The sequence below is a fragment of the Hipposideros armiger genome, unplaced genomic scaffold, assembly GCF_001890085.2.
Source record: "Hipposideros armiger isolate ML-2016 unplaced genomic scaffold, ASM189008v1 scaffold_9, whole genome shotgun sequence".
Lineage (NCBI taxonomy): Eukaryota > Metazoa > Chordata > Mammalia > Chiroptera > Hipposideridae > Hipposideros > Hipposideros armiger.
In genome coordinates, this window is record NW_017731359.1 from 3,203,559 (window position 1) to 3,209,080 (window position 5,522).

General features: G+C 39.7%; 1 long non-coding RNA gene and 1 pseudogene across 1 annotated transcript in view; one reads left to right on the forward strand and one right to left on the reverse strand.

Moving 5' to 3' along the window:
- Window positions 1–5,522, reverse strand: part of LOC109390323 (uncharacterized) — an 80,322-nt gene that overhangs the window by 32,404 nt on the left and 42,396 nt on the right. The gene's annotated exons all lie outside the window — the stretch shown is intronic.
- On the forward strand, window positions 3,798–4,224 carry LOC109390313 (thymosin beta-10 pseudogene; annotated as a pseudogene).

Consider the following 5,522-nt stretch of genomic DNA (forward strand, 5'->3'; position numbering starts at 1 on the left):
GCTCCAGGTCGAGCTGTTGTTCAGCATCTTAGCTGTAGAGGGCAGTGTCACTGGCCCTCATATGTGGGATCCGAACCGGGGCCCTCTGGCTTCCCAAGCCAGCTCTTAACCAACGCGCCACTTGGCCGGCCCACAATGGATAATTTCTGTCTTCTGTTGTCCAATATGTGGACATCTTGATTTTTTTCCCCACCATCCAAGACATCTATTATTTGCTACAAAGTATTTGCTATCACTAAATTTTGATACAAAACCAAGACTCTCTCTTTTACAGTATAAGTCCACTAACTAGAGTATGACACTTTTTTTTTTTGCATGAGCTGCACCTAAAATACACTGCCTATGATTTAGAGTTAATTTACTTGAAGTACAACAAGGATGTAAAGACACTTGCACAGCAATCTAAGAATGGAACACCTTTAGATTTGTGATATTTTCCAATATCTAAGTTGACAGTATTTTCAGTGATGTGTCTTTGAGTTTTCTATAGTATTCAATGTAATTTCCACAGAAACAACTCTTCAGTCATACACTCACAGTTCATCAGTCTATATAACATTTAACCACATTACATAGTTTTAATATCAAGTAAAACCGGCTTGGGAACAGACTTGACTCATGGTAGGTATTTAACTCAAATGATGAGCACAGAGGTGCCTAAGAATGAAGCTTACTGGCAGCAAGTGCTCATCTTGTGGTGAGAACTAATTAACATACTTTACAGGGGAAACGATTACTTTGGAGTCAAGTTTTAATACCTTGACTCTTACTCTTGGTACCTAAACTGTGCTTCTGCAAATATGACACTACCCTGACACTGAGCCGTGTGGCACCCCAAAATGACATTTTGGGGGGACAAAATGACATTTGGGAGCCACTCTCACGAATTTGGGGCTTAAGGTACAGTATCCAGCAGAACTCTGAAATAAAATACTTATCTTGGAACTAAGGCAAGAATGAGTTTTCAAAAGGAATGTGGTGGAATTGGCTGAGTGGCTTGTTGGTTAAGAGTTGGCTTGGGAGTGCAAGCTCTGAGCACAGGGCCGCCGGTTCAGATCCCACATGGGCCAGTGACACTGCGCCCTCTACAGCTAAGATGGTGAACAGCTTGACCTGGAGCTGGGCTGCCGGGAGTCGACGGCGACAGCGTAGGCTGCAGTGGGACTGCAGTGGGCTGCCGTGAACTACAGTGAGCAGCGATCCAATGGCCAGCGACCAATCTGCCTCAGCCAGGAAGAGTGCAATGATCACAATACCAACATAGGCCAGTGAAGCAACGTCCTCCACAACTAGACTGAAGAACANCCCATCCCCCAATTCCCCAATAAAAATCTTTAAAAAAAAATTGTATACCTAGTAAATTAATGAATTAATTACCCAGTTTGGGAGAGAAAACAAAATTGAAAGAGAAATATTAAATCTTAAGGCAAGAGCAAAATAAGTTGAAAGAAGACTAGAACAATGGAAGAAGCCTTCAAGGAAGCAGTGACTATGACTAAGTATAAGGGCTGGGGTTCCCAAATATAGGGATCAGCTTTAGAGAGAGAAGAAACATCTGAGATGACTAGAAAAATATGAAAGTCATAAGGGCTATAAAATAATACACCAAATATAGGACATGTAATCCTACTGGGTAGTCTAATGGCTCTTAAGAGGTCAAGTCACACTCAATAGAGACTGTAAGTTATTTACAGTGAGTATAAATAGAAAAAAGCACAGGGGAGGCCAGGGCTTAGCATATGCTACTGTTAGCTGCGTGCTATGGAGGTAGCAGGCAAAGTATGTGAGTGTGTGTCTGTATAATAGGGCTGAGGTGGGTAAAAAGAGAAGAAAGCCTATAAACTACAAAAGGTAAAGTCTCTATCATAGACCAAAGATACTAGGGAGGGCATCCTTGAGATGGATAATCACAGAATTTTATCAAATAGATGAGATGAAACCAGGAGACTAGGGTGATTGGAGATGCCAGTAAAGGGCAGACAAAAGCAAGATGAGTAGGTAGATGAGGTGGAAAAGAAATGGTAAGAAAAGAGAATGAGATCCAATGTATTCATTCAGACTTACTGAGTGCCCACCAACTGCCCAGTCCAGCGAAGGAGTTCCTTAGAACAAGAGCCAGGTGTTACTGTGATGGTCTGGGGCTATAATGAGGTAAAACTGAAAACCTTGAAAATGAAGAGGAAGAGGAACAGTAACACATTAATGAGGGGCTTTGATATTAAAAGATGCACAAGGATGTAGAAAAATAATGACTGAGCTTGGGTTGATTTTTTGTTTGTTTTCTTCATTCCCTTAAGCTCAAAGAGATGCAACCATATTGTCAACTGCATTAATTTCATACCTGTTACAGGGATGATGCAGGAGCTTGCACTTCTGATGCAAAGCTAGGGGGGATGGGGGCTAGCTATCAGTGCACAGGTTTACTACTGTTATATTTCAATATTACATTTTAAAACAACCAAAAAACCACCACTTAAACAGATATTCCATCTTATGATTCAGATCTATATAAGAAGTAAAACCCACTACACCCACAAACGTGTACTAAAATACATAGTGTCATGAGAAAAACACATTAGACAGTACGTGAGCATTTTATTAATCATCTGAGAGGGGGATTTTTTGGAAAATGCAGTGACAGAGGTTGTAGTCACTTTCCTTTGAACATGTGCTGACTTTTGCTGTCCGTTGTTCTCATTTCTGAGGTTTCTTAATGTTCCTCTTCATACAGTGCCTTTATTTAGTTCTCCCAAAGGAATATCAGCCATTTCTGGGAGCAAGAGGAAAACTTTCTGTCAATGTTGCATAATGTCCAAAACAGAGTGACTGACGAAATCACTTAATTGGAGCTCTGTAGTTTGTAATGTATATTAGGCCCTGTTCACAGTGAAAAGGAAACAGTGGGTGGGTGCTCATGTAGACAGCAAGAACAGAGAACCAAGTCTTTTTTGTCTTTGTTTGCTTTATTTCTCTGAAGCTCACACAATCCACGAGGGATTCCCTCTCAACTCTGTAACAAAGGGTGATGAGGGGAGGAAAAAAAGATAAAACGTAACTAAACAGGAACACATAAAACCCTTGCATATAGATTGAGATTTATAATCCCCTAATTATTTTTATTAGTCCACAAAATTGCCACCATTCCTGACCTCACCTGTTGTTATGACAGCAAAACTGCAGTTGAAGAATGTGCAATTTCAGTTATGGGTGTCAATGCATTCGTCAGATTGTCAAATGTGGCTAACTTCAGGGGTATCCTAAAAACTCTCAGTCCCCAAGTCTATGAGTATGTACTTATTTAACTGACTGGTGTAGGAAATGTCCTGATGCTGTCTAAGGGATCTGGGTCAATATCACTGCTTCGAGTCACCTACCACAGTTTGTCACCTTGCTCTTGGCCTATGAAGAAATTACTGTGTCATTTGGAAGATGCTGTGGCTGAGTGTCCTGCTTCTGGATGCTTGTAAACTCTCCCTCAACACTGAACAGATAATACTTTCTGTTACCTATTCCAGCTTCCGTTCGTACTACTGAGTCCAATTTGAGAAGAATCAAGCTAAGAGTGACAACAGAAACGTAGAGGGAATATTTAAGAATATAGTCAAAATCCCATTATCTGATTCAGAGTTGGTGGGTGACAGGTTAACTTTTTTTAAAAATTAATAATTAAAAGGAAGAAAAATATATATATTTTTAAATCCATACCCAAATATTTTCTTTTACCTTAAAATGTAAATAACATTATCCATTTAATAAAATCTAAGATTGTCTCTTGCTGCAGTGACGCGAGTGGTATCCAGGATCCTCTGTTTCAAGCAAAGACCAAGGATTGTTTTAAGAAAATGGCAGACAAGCCCGACATGGGGGAAATCGCCAGCTTCAATAAGGCCAAACTGAAGAAGACGGAGACGCAGGAGAAGAATACCCTGCCGACCAAAGAGACCATTGAGCAGGAGAAACGGAGAGAAATTTCTTAAGAACCTGGAGGACTCCCCACCCCCGTCATCTTGGAGACTCCAGTCGTGATGTGGAGAAGGAGCCACCTGCAAGATGGACACGAGCGACAAGCTGCACTGTGAACCCGGGCACTCCACGCCCATGCCATCGGTCTGTGGGTCTCTGAGGGGACCTCCCCCCAATCGGACTGCCAAATTCTCCGGTTTGCCCTGGGATATTGTAGAAAATTATTTGTATGATTAATGAAAATAAAACACACCTCGTGGCAAAAAAAAAAATCTAAGATTAATTTGTTAAAGGATGGAATACTATTTTTCACATGTATTAATAGTTCCTCCATGTTTATGTACCATAGTGTTGATTGCTGTCCATTCAGATTGTGGTCCAGTATACTGTAAAGAGGCATTTTTTGGGCTACAACATGAGTAATTTTTGCCTCTGGATTTGTTTTTATCTTTTTCTTTATATTCAGCTCCATCTTTTCTTCTTTTAGCGTGTGTAAGTTCTACACCATTCACAATTTCACTTTCCAACAAACTGTCATCCCCAATCCTTTGTTGTACACCATCTTCCTAAAAAAATGACTAGGACCTATGATTTGTTTGAGATCAGCTAATAAACAATAGCCTTGATTTTCTCCTTGCACATTTGGATTCTCTGCAGTACCTGTCAAGTTCAGGCCAGTTTTCTCCAAAACTCAGGATATGCTGAACTGGAAACTATTCTTCTCCAAATATTATAAATAATGTATGTGTTGGTGACTCAATTCTGTGCTACCTACATTTTTATCTTCAATTGTTTCCAAAATATAAGTAAAAAACTTTCACATGTATTATTCTTTAAACATTTCAGAATTCCTTAACCCATTGACTAGATCAATGATGTTACATCTGCTGGGGAAAACACAGCCTTTCTATCTCCTACACGGTCCTCAGAAGGAATGCAAAGAAGTGATAACTAGAAGAACACAGCTTTTTCAGTATTTTTTTTCAGGTACAGTTTTCTTTAGAAAATATACAACTTCATAAAAAAACAAATTATTTGTTCAGAGTTCATCCGTGCCATATTTTGTGAGCTGTAGTAAAGCAGTAATGACAAACAATTCATACTTTTAAACGCTCAAGGACTTGCTGGTTGGTCAGTAACATGAAGAGGCAATATTTAAGCTCCAGATGGAAGGCTCCAAGCCACTGCTGTGATGTTTCTTCAGATCTTGATGATGCATTCCCTACTTTTTTTTTGTCATTGTTTTTATAAGCAACATCTACGCTTTGGGTCTATTTGGCAATGTTGTAAAAATATCAATAAAATATTTTGATACATGATTCACTCATCTATAGATTACTAATCAGCAAATTGTTCAATGGATAATTTTTTTTAATTTATTTTCTTTTTCTTTTTTTTATGGAGGAATTGGGGGAAGGGGTACAGACAAGTTGCTATCCTTTTTTTCTTCAGTCTAGTTGTGGAGAACATTGCTTCACTGGCCCAAGTTGGCACCATCATTGCACTCTTCCCAGATGAGGCAGATCAGTCGCCGGCTTCTGGACGGCCGCTCACTGCGG